At 43.1% G+C, this 19,917-nt stretch overlaps 1 long non-coding RNA gene across 5 annotated transcripts; it reads left to right on the forward strand.

Annotated features, from left to right (window-relative positions):
- The first annotated feature begins 80 nt into the window (after window positions 1-80).
- Window positions 81-17,478, forward strand: LOC137212893 (uncharacterized). 5 transcript variants are annotated; one of them, XR_010937686.1, is made up of 4 exons: window positions 81-574; window positions 4,489-4,590; window positions 11,221-11,307; window positions 12,340-17,478. It is a non-coding gene; the product is annotated as an uncharacterized lncRNA (long non-coding RNA). The 5 variants fall into 5 exon arrangements; XR_010937684.1 differs by having other exon boundaries at window positions 82-574; window positions 4,489-4,607; XR_010937685.1 differs by having other exon boundaries at window positions 94-470.
- Window positions 17,479-19,917: the final 2,439 nt, after the last annotated feature.

Consider the following 19,917-nt stretch of genomic DNA (forward strand, 5'->3'; position numbering starts at 1 on the left):
TTGGATTGGCCTGGTAAAGGCCGTGAGCTGAGGCCGTCTGAGCGCTGGGAGGAGGGTGGACAGAAGGTAAGACTCCGGGCCTGCTTGATTGGCTGGGATACTAGACGTTGATAGGATAGGGCACCCTAAAAAACTGGGGAGAGGAGTTTGGGGTCGGGGCCTCGGAAAGGCGGGAGGTGACCCACCGCTTTAGAAGCCCGGCGCAGTGCACGACGGGACGCCCCCGGGAAGGGGCGGAGCCGTGTCCGGGCTGCGGTTGGGAAAGCGCAGTCACTCCGAGGGGCGTGTTGAAGAGGGTTTCGCGGGCTCGAGCGGGGGAGGGGGGGACCGTTAAAACCCTGCCCCGCGCCGACAGGAAGCTGCTTTAATGGCTAGGCCTACTTGGTACCAGGTTTTCGGCTGGGAAGGACCTTGAAGACCATGCGGTTCAACTTCCAATTTGCAGATGTGGAAACTGAAGCCGAGAGAGGGTATGCACCTTGTCCAAGGTTACTCAGCCGGTTAGTGGCCTTACTGGGACTGGACTCAAGCGCTCCTGACTGCTCTTGGCCTTACATGCATCTCCTCCAAGGAGGTGAATGCTAATACAGTTACTTTAGACCTATTTATAATTTGACGCCTGTGCTGTTATAAGGTCTAACTTATGTGGTTTGGACAGTTGGATTTCTCTTACACTCCCATTCATAGCTATTAGGTACTTGAAAGAATAGAAATGTTTCATCTTGCGAACGTGGCACTTTTATAAAGGCGCAACCGTGAACCAGAAAGAATGTGTGTACAGGCATAAAGAATCGTGGTTCTTAGCCTTTTTAGTTGTAAGCCCTCAAAGAAACTAATGAAAGATTTTCTTAGCAAAATGAACATAAAGAAAATGTGCGAAAAGTTTCTTGACTTCCCCTTACATTGGTACAGGGGCTCCAGGTGAAGAATTTCCAGAATTGTTACATTTTCACCATATTGATCTAGGGTTAATTGGATGCAGCTAGCTTACAGAGCTCTTTGCCATATAGCTTCAGCTTGTGGAAAAATTGCCCTACTCTAGCCATACTGGGAAAACCTAAGAGCAACTCTGTCCTTGTTGAGAAGTTCCAACCAAGAGTTAGGAAGTTTCCTGGTGGTCTAGTGGTTAGGATTCCGTGCTTTCACTGCCGTGGCCTGGGTTCAACCCCTGGCTGGGGAACTGATATTCCATAAGCCACGCAGCGCACACACAGAAAAAGAATTAGGAAAGGTTGGCCAGCTACCTTTATTCCTTAAAGGAAGACGAGATCTTTCTCTGCCAGAAATATCTGGAGTTCTAAAGCTGGAAGTGTGGGGACACCGTTCCTTACCCATCCTGTGACTATTTGATTTCCTGTGGCTTAGCAGTCCTTTTAATCTCAGCCTTTTGCTTCATCTACCAGCTGATGAAGAACTGCCCTGTGTGTGTAACTTTATTAGGAATCAATGAAGATTGGGATGACGTCCATCAAAATCTTTGTATTGTCTTTATGAGTATTACCCATACTACAAATGATCCGCAGTTCTGTTTCACTCCAAGCCAAGTTTCTCCTGTCCTTTTATCAGCTCAACATCAGTCATGATACTACCAGTGAGGGGAAATGGATTTTTAAAGTAGCTGGAATAAAATGCTGGGAAGATAAATGTTTTGCAGCAAAGTTCCAGTCAAACATAAGGTCCTTACCACAGCCAACTGAAATGATTTTTTAGTTGAGCTAAGATAGGTGCTTTGTAGTCCCTATCAAAAACAGCCAACACTGTCATGCATTCAGCAGATGCTACTGGGCGCGATAATGTGAGTGCTTAGCACTCAGATTCCAGAAACTGACTGCCTGAGTTCATAACCCAACTCTGTCACTTCTAAGCTTGTGTGATTTTCTTTGCTTTATGTAAAGTGGGGCTAATAATTGTACCTGCCTCATACACAACTTTTAGGAGGTCTTAGTGAGTTGATACATGTTAAGAGCTAACACTGCCTGGCATCTTGTATATGTTGTATATACATTGGCTATTATCTATTTAGCATGTATTTTGTACGAAGCAAGTGGTTCTTGGCCCTTGGCCTATTAGGGAAGAAAGACTTTAATCAATTAATCTCACAAACAGATGTAAAGTTGTAAAAGTGAGAGATACCAAAGAATGACCCAGCCAGGAGGCTCAGGGAAAGCGTACTTGAGAAAGGAAGAGTTAATTCAGGTGGAGAAGGGAAGAACAAACATGTGCAAAGGCCCTGTGGTGGGAGGGAGCTCAGAGATTATAAGAAACTGCAAGAAAGCCGGCACACCCAAAATACAGGGAACAAGGGATTGAGACAAAGCTAGAGTGTTGAGTAAGGGAAAGACCATGTGAGAGCCTCACATGCCAATGCTTTTGTCTATATCCTAAGACCAGAGGGCAGCTACTCAAAGGTTTTAAAAAGGTCTTTGGTTGCAATGTGAAGATTAAGACTGGAAAGAGAGGAGCAGATGCAAGGAAACCAGTTAGGAGGCCATTGCAATAATCCAGATATGAGCTGATACTTGTAGAAAGGAGAAAGGTAGAAGGAATAGTGGAAATAGAGATAGGTATTGAACTTGGTAATTGATTGGAAGGAGAGGGAGGTGTCACTGGTGCCTGCTAGATTTCCGGATGGTGATGCCATTTGCAGTGTTTCCCAAGTAGGAGGAATTGGAGGCCATGTGGTTTAGTGAATGTGGAGAGGTACACAGGGGCTTCAGGTTGTATTTCTTGAGCTGTGTATGGAGTCCATGGGTTTTGATATGCTATTCTCTATAACAGGAATATTCATGTCCAATGAACAAATTCTGAAATTAAAGAGAGAAAGTGGATTTCAGTCTTACTCTGCCACTTCTTGCTGTCTGATCCTGAGCAAGTTACTTAACGTCTTAGTCTTGTGAAATGGGAGAATCTCTGCCATACCATTGGGTGATCTGAGCATGAATGGGAGTTGGGAAAGTGCTCGGTGCAAGTGTCTTATGACGGGAGTTGTTAACCAGTATCTGTTAAACAATGAATTGGTGAATGGATGAGATCAGATGGCATTCTCCAGCTCAGTCCCCCCACTAACCCATGGTGCTTATGTGTGAGGAGACTGGCTGCGAGAGGAGAAGCAATCACTCTATGACCTGATGCCTTTTCCTCCTGAGCAAAGCTGGCTGACCTCAGAGGGGTACATGCAACTCGTCCTTATGTCCCGTGAGAAGTGATGGTCTAGCTTTGTAAAACTTAACCTCACCGTCTTTTCCAGTGTTATCCACACTAGGGCCCATGTGTACCATTGGTCCAATCAAGCCGGTCATATAATTTCATCCTGCATAAGTGCTCAGCACTATCCTGTCCCCTGCCTAGGCCTGTCCCCTGCCTAGGTTCCCTCCTCATCTCTCCCAGTCTTCAGGTCATGCACAAGTTTGTTTCTTTGTTCATTCATTCAACTACATGAATTTATTAGATGTACCCCCCACCTCCCAGGTTATGTCAGGTATAACATGGGGATGTGATAAAGTCCATAAGAAAGTTTCAAACCAAATGCTGTCATGGAGCTAAAATATCAGAGGAGGAGGAGAGATTTTTTTCCTGACTTGTGAGAGTACTTAGTAGACAAGGGGGTTTTGAGCTGAACCTTGAAGGACTGGAGAACTTTGTAAATATAGAGTTTGCAATGAAGCCTTCTACAACTAAGGTAGTGCACATTTATATCTTCTCTTACTAACAGTGTGATACTGGGAATGCTTATTTGATATCTTTGTGTCTCAGTTTCCTCATCTGTAAAATGGAGATAATAGTTTTAGCCAGGGTTGGCTTATAGGTGTGAGACCTATACAGTCACACAGGTGCTTAGAAATGCTGGCCCCTCACTTGGTTTAATGCTCTGCTGTCACCATGTTGAAATTCTTAATAATTTTTGAACAAGGGGCCCTGCAAATTGTGTCCTGATCTTGCCTTGTAGGATTATTGCAAAGTCCTAAGAAGTTAATACATGTAAATTTCTTAGAACAGTGAGGGCCTGGCATATGATGGGGGTTCAGTAAGTGCTAGCTGTTATTATTGTTATTATCCTCTGAACTCTTACTACAGTGTAGCTCACAGTATACCTCATAGTTTATTTAGCATTTAAATAACCAACAGATATTTTTGAGTGCCTGTTCTATAAAGGCACTGGATGGGTCACAAAGATGAATAGGACAGTACTTCCTCCCCTAGTTGGTGGAATAAAGCATGTATTTTAAGCATACTAATTAGTAATAAATAATAAAATATGTCATATGATGAGTATAGAAATTTTTAAAAATAGATTTTTGGGCTCCACCTTCAGAGAATCTTAGTAGCTCTGGTGTGGGGCTTCAGAATCAGTCCCCCAGGTGATTTTATTTATTTATTTATTTAAGGGTTTGGTTTTTTTTTTTTTTTTGATGTGGACCATTTTTAAAGTCTTTATTGAATTTGTTACAATATTGCTTCTGTTTTATGTTTTGGGTTTTTGGTCACAAGGCACGTGGGATCTTAGCTCTCCGACCAGGGATCAAACCCACACCCCCTGCACTGGAAGGTGAAGTCTTAACCACTGGACCGCCAGGGAAGTCCCTCTGCCAGGTGATTTTAATGAACAGGCAAGTTTTAAACCATGGGCATTAACTCCAGGGAGGTCATGTGGAATAGAGGCAAAAAGCTTGGCATTGTAGTTGGTCAGGCTGGGGTTCAAGTTCTGCCATCTACTAGCTCTGTTACTTTGCATAAGTTACTTAGCTTCTCAGTTTCCTCATTTGTAAACATTAAAACCATACTTTAAAGATTAAATTTTAAGATGGTTGAAAAGCTGAGCACATAGTGGACACTTAATTATGGGTTTTTTCTCTAGAAGGGGGAGATGGTATCCCAGGAAGGGGCAGTCAAAGAGGGCTTCCTGGAGGAGAGGATAATCCACCCCCATACAACCAGTATGGTTTGGATGGGGAGAAAATCCTCTGATTACACACTCTAGCAACAGCCAAGATATTAGGTGAATATTAGAGGAATGCTAAGTCACAAAATAATTGATTGGATTTAGCGGCTGATTAGAGACAAAGGAGATAGAAGAATGAAAGGTGAGTCCTAGGTCTCCAGCCTTGAGTATTTTTGAGAGTAATCATTTTAAAAACAAGATCATGTGTAGGAGCTGAGTTGGTGCAGGAAGGTGGGGTAGAGGTTAGGGGAGGGGTCGTGTGCCAGTTTTAGAAACGTTTAGTCTTTCATGTCATAAGGGGACAATCAAGGGAAACTGTACTTTTTTTTTTTTTTTTTTTGGCTGGGCCGTCCAGCTTAACGGATCTTAGTTCCCTGACCAGGGATTGAACCCGGGCCCCCGGCAGTGGAAGCTCTGGGTCCTAACCAGTGGACCACCAGGGAATTCCCAGAAACTGTACATTCTTGATTGGGATTTGGGAGAAAGGCTGGTGCTTGGGAAAGAAGAAGTTAGAAGTCAATAGATCAGAAACAGTCACTGAGCTCCCAAGGATAAATTATGTCTTAACATTCTATAAAGAGAGAAAGAAAAGGAAAAGATTTTGGAACTGGAAATGGGGTTACAAACTAGTAGGCACTAAAAGTGAGAGGGAGAAAAGAAGGAAGAGCAGAGGTAGAAAAAGAAGTGGGAGAGTGGACTGTTCATAGCTATGGTGGTCTGAATAATGTTCCCCAAAAGATGTCCATGTGCTAATCCCTGGAACCCAAGAATATGTTACTTTACCTGGCAAAAGGGACTTTGCAGCTGTGGTTAAATTAAGGATTTTGCGATGGGGAGATTATCCTGGATTGTCTGGGTGGATCCAGTGTAGTCACAAAGGTCCTTAGAAGGAGACAGGAGGATAAGAGTCAGAAAAGGAGATGTGATGACAAGAGGTAAAAGCCTGAGTGATGTGGAGCCATGAGCCAGGGAATGTTGGCAGCCTCTGGAAGCTGGAAGAGGCAAGGAACAGATTCTGCCTTAGGGCTTCCAGAAGGAACACAGTTCTGCTGACCCATTTTAGACTTCTTTCAGAACTGTAAGAGAATAAATTTGTGTTGCTCAAAGCACTAAGATTGTAGTAATTTGTTACAGTAGTGACAGGAAACTACTGCAGTGGTTAACAACTGAAAACAATCCAAATACCTAACAGTGATGGATTGGTTAAATAAGTTACAATACATTAGTATGATGGACTACTATAATTGTAGTTAGCCATTAAAAATTATGCAGTAGGGCTTCCCTGGTGGCGCAGTGGTTGAGAGTCCGCCTGCCGATGCAGGGGACATGGGTTCGTGCCCGGGTCTGGGAAGATCCCACATGCCGCGGAGCGGCTAGGCCCGTGAGCCATGGCCGCTGAAGCCTGTACGTCCGGAGCCTGTGCTCCACGGCAGGAGAGGCCACAGCAGTGAGAGGCCCGCGTACTGCAAAAAAAAAAAAATTATGCTGTAGAAGATAATTTAATCGTGTGGGAGATGTTCATAGTAGATTGTGAAGTACAGAAAATAAGTTAAAATATTGTAGGTATTTATGTGGAAAATTCATCAAGAGGTACACCTAAGAGTCATGCATTTTTTGCACTGACTGTATGGTATACCTCAAAAAGTTTTGCAGATTGCACATAGATGTCCTGTTTGGTTCAAAGAAGGGAAGCATGTATTATACCTGTGTATTCATGAATAGGGAAAAGACTGGGAATGTATAAACCAAATGTTAATAATGGCTGTCTCTGGGTGGTAGGATTACAGATGATTTTTATATTATTATTATTTTTTTTTTTTTGCTGTACGCGGGCCTCTCGCTGCCGCGGCCCGTCCTGTCGCGGAGCACAGGCTCCGGACGCGCAGGCCCAGCGGCCACGGCTCACGGGCCCAGCTGCTCCACGGCACGTGGGATCCCCCTGGACCGGGGCACGAACCCGCACCCCCCGCACCGGCAGGCGGACCCCCAACCACTGTGCCACCAGGGAAGCCCTATATTCATTTTTTATTCTTCTCTGTGTGTTCCAAGTTTTCTTCAGCGAACAAGTATTACTTTTTTGATCAAAAAATATATTTAAAAAATTAGTTTTTAAAAATCAAGGGAAAGGAGTAGGGAGAAAGTCTGGAGAATGATTTGCAAGCTCAAGGGCAAGGGCCCTGCAGCACCTGGCACAACCAAGCCTCTATAAACCATTATCTGAAAATAGGTGATTTTATTTTGGCTGGGGTACCGGGGGCATGCTGCATGGTATGTGGGATCTTAGTTACCCGACACGGGATCGAATCCTTGCCCCCTGCATTGGAAGCGCGGAGTCTTAACCACCGGACTGCCAGGGAAGTCCCAATAGGTGGTTTTTTAAAACATTGTATCCCCCCCACCCCAAAGCAGAAAGGGACTCAGTACTGGGGACATAGAGAGAAGGAAGAAGAAGAAGAAAAAAGGCAAGAATATAGAGATAAAAGCTTCCTGGATCCTGAGTTAGGAGGGCCTCCAAGAGATGTGAAGGAAGTGGAGCAGATTGTCTAGTCTTACCCCGGCCTGGTTCTGTGTTTGTCACAGAGTCTGGAGACAGACCAAACACCCTCAGCCGTTTTCTCCTTTCATTTATTCAATCCTCCTTTATTTTCTTCCTTTGTTCTTTTTCTAATTATCAAAGTAATACATGCTTCTCACTGGAGAAGTTTGAAAAGCATGAAGAGTTAAGCAGAAATCACCTGTAATCCCAAATTATATCCACCACTGAAATATTGGCATACTTCTCAACGTAGTTCAATTTTAAATGAAAATTGAAGTATTATTATGTAACATTTTTGTCACCCCCCCCCCCAAAATGTACTTTCAAGAATTTTAAATTGGTTCAACTCATTGTCAGGTTGTGTTAAAAATTAGTATGGGGGCTTCCCTGGTGGCGCAGTGGTTGAGAGTCCGCCTGCCGATGCAGGGGACATGGGTTCGTGCCCCGGTCTGGGAAGATCCCACATGCCGCGGAGCGGCTAGGCCCGTGAGCCATGGCCGCTGAGCCTGCGTGTCCGTAGCCTGTGCTCCGCAACGGGAGAGGCCACAACAGTGAGAGGCCCGCGTACCACAAAAAAAAAAAAAAAAAATTTTTTTTAGAACCAGTTTACCAGTACCACAGCTTATGCCCCTTTGCAGTCAACCCTCCATCTTACAACCACAGTCTGCTTTCTGCCATCTTTCTTTTGCATTTTTAAAGGATTCTAGGGACTTCCCTGGTGGTCCAGTAGTTAAGACTCCATGCTTCCAACGCAGGGGGCACAAGTTTGATCCCTGGTCAGGGAACTAAGATCCCACATGCCGCTCGGCATGGGCAAAAAATTTAAAAAAAAAAGAATTCTATAAATAAATCATGCAGCATATACTCTTTTGTGCCTAGCTTCTTTTGCTCAGTGTTTTTTTTTTTTTTTTGAGATTCATCAGCATTGTTGCACATAGCAATAGTTCATTCCTTTTTGTTGTATTCCATTGTATGGATATACAACTTGGCCACAGCCTTTATTTTGGTTTCCACAGGAAGGAACAGGTGAAGCTGGGTAAGCAGGCTTAGGATTGGCTAGTTTAATAATTTCAGTGGACACTGGGGCACAGGGACTATCTCTAGTTGTCTGGTATCTGGCCCTGGGGTGATGAGGGCAGAGGAATAGTGACTCTAATTGTGAGAGCCTGATAAAGTAGGTGGTTGGAGTAAGGGTTTTGGATCGGTTGTTTATATATAAAAGGTGCACTGGCAGGAGAATGGTTTACTATCTCTAAGAATTGGCTAGTGTTGGGAGGGCCAGTCTGTCCAGGGCTAGCAAAGCCCCAAGATGTCAAATACAGAAAGTTTTTTAAAACACGATTAATACACCTTGTTGAAAGGTTAATCTAGGGACTTCCCTGGTGGCGCAGTGGTTAAGAATCCACCAATGCAGAGGACACAGGTTCGAGCCCTGGTCCAGGAAGATCCCACATGCCGCAGAGCAATTAAGCCCATGCAACACAACTACTGAGGCCGCGTGCCACAACTACTGAAGCCCTCATACCTAGAGCCGGTGCTCCACAACAAGAGAAGCCACCGCAATGAGAAGCCCGTGCACCACAACAAAGAGTAGCCCCTGCTCGCCACAACTAGAGAAAGCCCACGTGCATAAATGAAGACCCAGTGTAGCCAGAAATAAATAAATTTATTTAAAAAAAAAAAGAAAGAAAGGTTAATCTAATCTAGAAAGAATCTGAACTCTGGGATGCTAAGCATAGCTGAAACAAGCCTACATAACAGATGGTGCGACCTGGCCCCCTTGTCACACTTGGCCCTAAGATTCTCCTAGCCAGGATATTACCCTACAGTCAGTAGATTGGAGGATCCTTTGGGAAAACTGACCAGCTCAAGAAGAAATACCTATAGACACTGTATTAGTCTCCTAGGGCTGTTATAACAAATTACCAAAATCTTGGTAGCTTAAAACAAAATAAATTTATTCTCTCTCAGTTCTGGAAGTCAAAAGTCTGAAATCAATCAAGTCTGAAAACATGTCAGCAGGGCTGTGTCCCTTCTGGAGGCTCTAGGGAGCATTTCTTTGCCTTTTCCAGCTTCTGGTGGCTCCAGGTGTTCCTTGGCATGTAGCAGCATCACTCCAATCTGCCTCCATCTTCACATAACTTTCTCCTCTTCTCTCTGTCTCTCCTCTGTGTTATCTCTTATAGACACTTGTTATTGGGTTTGGGGTCCACCCAGATAATCCAGGGTGGTCTTATCTCAAAATCCTTAACTTAGTTACATTTGCAAAGACCCTTTTTCCAAATAAGGTCACATTCACAGATTATGGGGATTAGGATGTGGATATATCTTTTGGGGGGGACGCTATTCAACCCACTAAGAGCTGAGCGTCCCAAGTGAAAGTCAACTCACTATAGTAATGCCCAACTGCAAAGCCCTGTCTCAGAACACAGAGCTTCCAGAAAACTTTAGTGCCTCAGTCTTAAACATGAATGGACTGTCAGAGATTACCAGGTAGTTGAAGAAAATCTCTAACATGAAAGACAAAGACCAAACAAACAAACAAGAACAAAGGAACTTAGAGGATACAGAAACAGCACAGAGACCAGAACAAAACAAAGTATAACTTTAAAAGATGATAGGGGACTTCCCTGGTGGTCCAGTGGCTAAGACTCTGAGCTCCCAATGCAGGGGGCCCGGGTTCAGTCCCTGGTCAGGGAACTAGATCCCACATGCATGCCACAGCTAAGAGTTTGCATGCTGCAACTAAGACCCGGTGCAGCCAAAAATAAATATTAAAAAAAAAAAAAAAGATAGGTACTTCCCTGGTGGTCCAGTGGCTAAGACTCCACATTCCCAATGCAGGGGGCCCGGGTTCGATCCCTGGTCGGGGAACTAAGATCCCAGATACCGCAGCTTAGCCCACACACCATAATGAAAAGCCCATGTGCCACAGCGAAGACCCAGCACAGCCAAAGTAAATAAATAAAAATAAATTTATAAAAGGATGATAAATATTCTTAGATATGGAGATGTTACATCCAAGAAATAAGAACAGAAGGGTATGTATATTAAAAGAATAAAACAGATCTTGATATGATAACCAATAACTTCAATCAAAGGGTTGGAAGATAAAGTTGAGAAAATATCCTGTTTTTAAAAAAAACGCTGGGGAATTCCCTGGCGGTCCAGTGGTTAGGACTGCACTTTCACTGCCAAGGGCCTGGGTTCGATCCCTGGTTGGGAAACTAAGATTCCACAGGCTGCGCAGCCTGGCCCTCCTCCAAAAAATAACCTGGAAAATTGGCATGAAAAGATTTTTAACAGCTAGAAGTAGCCCAGGAGGATTAACATTCAACTAAGAGGAGTTACAGAGAAATAGAGAAAAGTGGAGGGAAAGCAGCATTGAAGGAATAATTCAAGAAATCAAGTCAAAACTAAATGGCGTACATCTCCAGAATGAGAAGCCCACTGAGTGCCCAACATAATGGACGGGAAAAAAATCAGAAATTTCAGGTCATTGAGTAAATAGAGGAAGGTTACTAAAAAATTCTGAGAGAAAAAGTTAACGTTCAAAGGAACAGCCGTCAGAATGGTACCATGCTTCCCATCAGCCATGCTGGAAGATGGTGGAGGAATGCTTTCGAATTATTTATGACCTCTAACTTTATGAATTAGACAAATTGTGAATTCAGTAAAGTAAGCATATTTTCAGATGCGTGAAATCTTAAAAAATTTTACTTCCTACCCATGTACCCTTTCTTAGGAAACGTCTGGAGGATGTGGTACACCAAAACAAGAATAAATCAAGAAACAGGAAGACGTGATCCTGGAAACAGGATATTCAACAGAGGTGAGAAATGAAGAGAATCTTCAAGATGATGATGAAAGGAAATCCCAGGGTGACATAACCTGGCTGCAGGCCTTTGAGAGTAATCAGGACTGGGGCAGGAGGACAGAAGGGACGTCTCCAAGAAATCAGATGGAATGAATAGAGGAAAAATTTACACTTCTGGTGATGGTGGAGAATAAATTCATTATAGGGACATGGAAAACTAAGCCAAAAAAAAAAATTTTTGTTTTGAATTAATGATTAACTCCAGGAAAAAAATGTTTTAAAAAACTGAGAAAGAAACAAAGCTTAATCATAGTAGACTAGCTTGGCTGTGGATAATAGTTATTGGAGGCGTAATTGTGTCAACAGAGTATGGATGTTGATCTCCACCAACCCCAGCACTTGTGGGCTTTCCTTTGTAGACTGCATTCCAGCCAGCAGGAGTGCTCTTTGTTCCAACTACCCAGGGCTTCTTTTCTTTAAATGGGAGTTAAGTTAATTAAATTCAATTAGTAAATTAATATATTAATAGATTAAGTTAATTGTTGAATTAAAATATCAGTAAAAAATGAGTCTAAGCAATACACACACATATTTTTTTTCTTTTTTAGACTAAACACCTTGAAAAGATTATCAAGCTTTAAACTTGTGTTCTAACTAATTTGAGACTTTTGATTTACCCAAACAACATGTAGTGTATACCCAGCCTTCATCCCATTCAATAGGGAAGTTAAGTGCTATGTATTTGAATCTGGCATATGTTAGGCTGACGTGTGACACATTATATTGTAAATTTTTTTCTAGTTTTTTTCCACTAGTGAGCAGTTTGAGGGCAGGCTCTTGTCTGTAAGGTTCTGGCACTTGACACAGACCTTCGATTTTTTTTTTTTTAATCTAATTTTAAGTCACCACAAGAGACCACAGTTTGAGTTGATGACCACATCTAATACTTGCAGAGCCTTCCGTTGCTCACACACACTGTCACATCCGTCTGCCCCATACTGAGGTTGGTGTTTTCAGTATTCTCTCTTCTACTGTCCCATTTTGCAGACGACGACCTGAGTTCCAGAGAGTGCCTTGCCGAAGGTCGCACAAGTCAGCATTGGAGCCTCTAGCAGAACTCAGGTCTCCTGACACCCAGTGACACATTAAAATACTTTTTAAAAAACTGGTTAAAAAAAATTACCATCAACCATTTTTAAGTGTATAGTTCAGTAGTGTTTAGTCACATGGTTGTGTAACAGATCTCTAGAACTTACTCATCTTGCAAAACTGAAACTTTATATCCATTGAACAACTCTCTACTTTCCCCTCACCCCTGCCCCTGGCAACCACCATTCTACTTTCTGTCTATGAATTTGAGTGCTCTAGATACCTTCTGTAAGTGGAATCACACAGTATGTGTCTCTTTGTGATTGGCTCGTTTCACTTAGCATATGTCCTCGAGGTTGATACATTTCCTCCCTTAAGGCTGAACAGTATTACATTGTAGCACATTTTGTTGATCCGTTCTTCCATCAACGGACACTTAGGTTGCTTCCACCTTTTAGCTATTACGAATAATGCTGCTCTGAGCATGGGTATACATGTATCTCTTTGAGATATTGCTTTCAGTCCTTTTGGATATATACTTGGAAGTGGGATTCCAGTAATGCATTTTTTTTTTAAATTAATTAATTATTTATTTATTTTCAGCTGTGTTTGGTCTTCGTTTCTGTGCGAGGGCTTTCTCTAGTTGCGGCGAGCGGGTGCCACTCTTCATCTCGGTGCACAGGCCTCTGTCGCGGCCTCTCTTGTTGCGGAGCACAGGCTCCAGACGCGCAGGCTCAGTAGTTGTGGCTCACGGGCCTAGTTGCTCCGCGGCATGTGGGATCTTCCCAGACCAGGGCTCGAACCCGTGTCCCCTGCATTGGCAGGCAGATTCTCAACCACTGCGCCACCAGGGAAGCCCCAGTAATGCATCTTTTAAGTTCTCCATCTCATTCCAAAAATGATTTGAGGCCACTGTCCCAGCACCTTCATAAGTATTAAAAAAAAAAAAAGTTCTGAATTTCTAATGAATGAACAAAGGGGTCAGAATGGAACAGAGGAGACAGCAGAAAGGAGTGGCCTATGAGAAGTTTGATAGAATAAAGCTTTTTACCTTTACCCTCGGGAAATAGCTGCAAATAATTAAGATCCACCAGAGATGGACTGGAGTGGCCAAGGCTTTTTCTCATCTACATAAAGGTCTCCAGAGCATTCCCAAAGTTGCATTCAAACAGAGTAAGCCCTGTGCATATGAAAGGGTCACAAAGGAGGGATTCGGTATTCATGGTACGTGGTCTGTACAGGGGTGGGTACACAAACTCAGATATTCTGGGCCTGTCATGGGACCTTCATAAAGGATCTAGTCAGAGGGGACTGTGGTAGAGTGTGCTGGTCATAAGTCTGTACTCAGCTCCAGACATTGATGTCAGATCTTACGATTTTTCAAGAAAAACTAGATACACCTGAAACTAACACAACATTGTAAGTCAACTATACTCCAATAAAATTTTTTTTAAAAAAAGAAAAGCTGGAAATCTGGATTTCTGTGTGAAATACCATGATTTTTTAAAGCTGGCATTTAAATTTTCAAAAAGATTTAAAAGGCATTGTGTAAATCAAAGACAAAATACAAGTTTGCAACCTCTGGTGTGTGGTACTGTGGAGCATTTATGGTAGGTAGTGAGCTCTGGGGAAGAATTGTGTCTGGTTTGTTTGGCCAGGGCTGGGAAGAGGTTAATGGCGCCTAAATCAAATGCCTGCACCTGCACAAGCTCTGCCCTTCTGTCCTTGGGTAAAGTTTAATGTGCTGCAGGCATAGAGGAAATGGCCTAAAATGAACCATTAAGTTCTCCTGGTAGCATATCTGTGCCGGTCAGACAGGAGGGGAGGGCCCCCAATTTCGCATCATTTCTGTGAGATTCATTTGTGCCTACTTCACAGAACCGCTGTAGAATAAAACATCACAGATTTGGAAAGGTGAATTTCTCCTAAAATGTAATGCAGGTGCTAACTGGGATAATTATCTTGCCGTGAAGAGCTCAGAAGAGTGTAATGTTTTGGGAACAGCTTCTATAAAAGCTGACCTAGGAGATGCTGGGCCCCAGCTGTGGCTGGAAGAAGTGAAGGGGAAAGAATGTGTCAGCCGTTGTGCTCTGGTGGGTTTGAGAAGGAGGCAGAACACTGATCTTTCCTGGAAGTGGCATTGAAGAGTCAGTGCGGAGTTGAGACATACATGTGGCCATAAATGGCATGACCCTGCTCCAAACAGCTCAGCTCGTGCCTGGCTTCATGAACCTCACACTGGAAGTTTCAACTGCAATAAACTTCTGACCTTTCCATCAGTTCCTTTCAGTCAGAGTTTTATATGTTATAGACTATTTCAGGGACTTCCCTGGCGGTCCAGTAGTTAAGACTCCTCACTTCCACTGGAGGGGGCACGGGTTTGATCCCTGGTCCGGGAACTAAGATCCTGCAAGCTGCATGGCACGGTCAGAAAGAAAAAAAAAAAATTTCATATTCCCTCTTAGGAGATTTGAACTGTTACCTCTGTTACTTAAGAAAGCAGCACTGCTTATTACTACTACTACTATCATAATGTTAGTAATATTCCTATCATGCTTTATAACTTACAAGACCTTCCACTTGCATTCTTCTCATTTTGTTTCCTGGTAACTCTGAGATTATTATTTCTCACTTTACAGGTAAGGAAACTGATGGTTTCCCATTGTCATTTAGCTAAAGTTTAGAATCTTCAACGTGACCTAAGTCCCTCCCTAGTCTGGGCCTTGCCTACCTCTCCAGATCCCTCTTTCACTACCTTCCCAAGACCTCTCTTTGTTCCAGCTATTCTGGGTTTCTTTTGAGTTCCTTAAGTAGGTCAGGTTCTCTCCAGCCATAGGCCTTGTGTTGCATGTGCCGTTTCTCCCACATAGGACACTTTTCCCTGTCCTCTTTGCCTGGCTAGCAACTACTCATCTTTTGGGTCTCAGTTTAACACCATTTCTTCACGGGAGCCTTTCCTGAACATTGAGGCTATGTTGGACTCCCCAGTAATATCCTCTTACACCCCCCGGCACTTCCCATTCCAAAGACTCATCACACTTCACGTTACTCATTCAATAATTCTTGTTCCTGCTGGACTGTAAGCTCCATGAGGCAGAAACCAAATCTGCCTTAATTGATTCTATAGTCTCAGTGCCTCGTATAATATACTTTCATTCTGAAAGTTTTTGTAATGAGTCTGCTATCTGGATTCCATTGCCATGGAACTAATGCATCAAAACCTTGCCTTCAAGTCCAGTGCTGTGGGGCTTTTCTGACAGGCTTCTTCTGATATTTCAATAACCAACATCCTTTGATGAGTGACCAAAATGCACACCTCCCACATCCAATAGCAGGTTGTAAGGTTAGAACACAGCGACACTGTATTCTTTATTAATGACTAGAAAAAGCTGGTGCTGTTCTCACCTCTTCTGTTGTTTCTGTGATGCTCACATACCAATGAGAACCTTTGCCCAGCATCCTTTTGGAGCAGTCAAGGGTGGATCACAGATGACAGGGACATTAAGAGCTATTCATGGCTTCCCTGGTGGCGCAGTGGTTAAGAATCCACCTGCCAATGCAGGGGACACGGGTTTGAGCCCTGGTCCAGGAAGATCCCACATGCCGCAGAGCGACTAAGCCTGTGCACCACAGCTACTGAGCCTGCGCTCTAGAGCCCGCGAGTCACAACTACTGAAACCCGCACAGCTCTAGAGAAGCCACTGCAGTTAGAAGCCCACGCACCACAACAAAGAGTAGCCCCCCCACCCCCGACCCCGCTCGCCGCAACTAGAGAAAGCCCGCGTGCAGCAACGAAGACCTAACGCAGCCATAAATAAATTAATAAAATCTATTAAAATTTTTTTAAAATAAAGGATTATTTTTAAAAAATAAAAAACGAAAGCTATTCTGACTATTTGCATCTCAGGTCTTGGTTTGGTGCACACCTGGGTCATTTATAGTTGGATGGCACATTTGTTTTACTTGTTGGAAGCAGTGAGGTATAGTTACCAAATTAATGGTGCAAGCCTAGGAGTGGAAGTAATACAGTCGCTCAAGCTGGCGAGGCAGGCATTAAGCAGGTAAGCAGGGTCCAGTGGGAGGAGCGCATGGCCTCATTTCAACAGCTGCAGCAAGCTGAAGTCCCTGAAGGTTTTCAAGCCAGCTACATCTCTCCTCAGCACAGTCTTTATGAAATCTGTCACCATATAACTTCCTCAGTCCAGTTCACGGTGATCAAAACTTGTGGCTAAATACCCAGGCAGTGGCGTATAAGGTTGCAAATGGTAGTTCCAAATATAGTGCAGTTCACGTCTCCAGTAAGGAAAGAACATTGAACGAATTCATTACATGAACGGCTTAAACTAACTGAGCCTGAGAGCTTAAAGCCACATTCCTCAAATATGTGCACTCCGCAAAACTGGCACTTAGTGTCAGGCAGTCAGGCTGGAAAACAGTCGTGAACCAAAGAATCTAAACAAGGAAGAAATGCTCTCAAGGTATGCATTTGCCATATGTTACTTTGTTCTCAAGTCATCTTCGGTGATGAGCTCCATGACTTAAAGCATGACATCAGGGGTCGCAGGTCTGAGCCTGGCACACTTGGCGTCACAAGGCAAAGACTGAAGATGTGTGGCACTGGTTACAAAGGGGAATAGGCAAAAGGGGCACAGCCTGTCTTTGTTACCAAAAATAATTAAGTGCATAAAGTATAAAAACATAGCTGGAAGAGGGCTTCCCTGGTGGCGCAGTAGTTGAGAGTCCGCCTGCCGATGCAGGGGACGCGGATTCGTGCCCCGGTCTGGGAGGATCCCACATGCCGCGAGCGGCTGGGCCCGTGAGCCATGGGCACTGAGCCTGCGCGTCCGGAGCCTGTGCTCCGCAATGGGAGAGGGAGAGGCCACAACTGTGAGAGGCCTGCGCACCGCAAAACAACAACAACAACAAAAACATAGCTGGAAGAATATGCCCCAAACTTATCTATTAATCATGATTGTCTTTGGGAGGTGGGTTTATAAGAAGGGATAGTCACTTTCTAGGGTTTTTTTTTTTTCCCTTCAAAATTTGGAAAATGGATCTGTATTACATTTTGTGAACAGAATTAAAATTTTAAGTGGATACAGTATTCTCAGATGAATAGCAAATTGTTACAATGAGGTTGGTAAAGAAAAGCCACAGACTCTAATTATTTTCTACCATACACAAAAAATACACTTGCACATACTAGATATAGAACAGTTCAAATAGAACTTTCTTTGGTGATGGATATGACCTATATCTGTGCTGCCCAATATGGTAGCCACTAGCCATGGGTGGCTACTGGGCACTTGAAATGTGGCTAGCGCAGCTTAGGAACTTATTTTTTATTTAATTTAAACTTAAATAGTGCATGTGGCTAGTGGCTACTGCATTTGGACACACAGGTCTACAACTTTCCATTTACAGGAAATAAGATTGTCAGCAGGGGCAGGGAGAGACCAGATTTGGTAGCCAAGAGATCTTCTATAAGCCATGTTCTGTTATGCTGTCTATCCAGTAGAGTCTATGTACTCTAGGATTGTTACAAGAATAGAGGAGACACTTCTTTACACTTGTAAAGGCCACAGCATTAACTTCATCCTACCACACCCCTTCACATTCTCCTGAGTTTAACTGCTCCATTGATAGACGAAGGAACTGACCTATTAGAAAAGCAACAATCATCTCACCCATCCTCATTCATCTCAAATATTTTAAATGTTTTGTATTTTTTTCTTATAAGCTGTTTCTTTTCACCTCTCCTCCATTATCTTGTATTCTACGTTGTCTTGAGACTTCTCCCATTAAACCATCAGCCATTCAGTATACTGTTTTCTTAATTTCTTTGTCAGTCTAATAAGCATTAAGAGTACATCCATAAGACTAGTATATATTATACAAGGTAGATAATCAATCCCCTAATAAATTAGAGTGGATTAAAATTGCAGTGTAATGTAATATACCTGTACAGTTTGTCAAATTTATGATAAAAGTTAAGGTTGTTTTGGGGTGAGAGGAGGCGGATGTCTCAGAGGACCATACTGGTATGATCAGCCAAACCATGGCAAGATTTAATTTTTATTTCTTTCTTGGTTGTCATTTTAATTGGTGTATAACATGTCTGCTGGCAGCTGCTGGCAGCTTCCTGAGAAAGCACAGATTATGATAGTAAGCTACGTTCCTTCTCTTGCTAATTCCACCCCAGCGTCGGACCAGAAGTTCAGTAGTGAAAGCTACAGCTGCCAGATATCAGCAACTAAATCAGAGGAACAGAGTTCTTTACAAATGCCATAAGAACCCGATTGACTTTCCTGACACTGCCATCTATCACAGTTTGCCATCAATCGTACTGTTAGAGCAACCTGATTTGGGTTCCTAGGGAAAGCAGTTGTTTGGCCCAATGTTTCATTAACCTCAGGGTCTCCTGTCTCAGTCTTGCATTGGAAACCAAACACCTTAACCACTTTGCTTGCACTCGGGTTGGTACAAGAAGGCATGGTCCATCTTGGGTGGGTATTTTCCATGACCACAAAAGAGAGTCGTATTAAAAACAACAACTCTGAGATCCTAAAACTAGTATTTAGTAAGAAGAGATTAAACTCTCATCAGCTGATTTTATTATTCAGTCAAAAATGATGCTGTAGGGCTTCCCTGGTGGTGCAGTGGTTAAGAATCCGCCTGCCAATGCAGGAGACACGAGTTCTGGTCTGGGAAGATCCCACATGCTGCGGAGCAACTAAGCCCATGCACCACAATGACTGAGCCTGCACTCTAGAGCCTGCAAGCCACAACTACTGAAGCCCGTGTGCCTAGAGCCTGTGCTCTGCAACAAGAGAAGCCACCACAATGAGAAGCCTGCGCACCGCAACGAAGAGTAGCCTCCGCTCGCTGCAACTAGAGAAAGCCCATGCGCAGCAATGAAGACCCAATGCAGCCAAAAATAAAAATAAATTTATAAAAAAAATGATGCCATAAGTATAGATTCAAAATTATAAATTTATTACCCAAAGCTTTTTATTTTCTTGCTGAGAAAAAAATTACTAACCCTACAAATGTGGCTCCAAGTCCAGGACTCATTTGGATAATAGAGTTGAAAACTTGATTTAAAGCTATAAAACCCCTCCTACCCCCCCAAATTGCACACTACAGAGATATTCTTTTCAAAGGGGTTCCTTGCTTCCTGAAATTCATCCTTAGAAAATGCAAGATAAGAATTCACCCACAACTGCCCACTGTCCCAAAAGGCTTTACTGCTTCCCATTAATAAAATATAAAATAACATTCTCTGTAAGGAAATAACACATTCATCTTTCTTTCCAACCTTCTGATTTCCACTAAAAATTTTAACCGAAGAATATTAGGGAAAAGGACAATGACTGAATATCTTTAAAGCTATTGCCTGGGTCCAGTGTGACTGTATGTTCTTCTAATTGTGGAGACCTAACAGTTAGCTGGGAGAACACAGGTTTTTGCAGACTGGCAAGCTTGCGTTGATCACTAGTACTGAGAGTTATTTGCTGTTTAACTACTTTGCCTAAT

The sequence above is a fragment of the Pseudorca crassidens genome, chromosome 19, assembly GCF_039906515.1.
Source record: "Pseudorca crassidens isolate mPseCra1 chromosome 19, mPseCra1.hap1, whole genome shotgun sequence".
In the NCBI taxonomy this organism is placed as follows: domain Eukaryota; kingdom Metazoa; phylum Chordata; class Mammalia; order Artiodactyla; family Delphinidae; genus Pseudorca; species Pseudorca crassidens.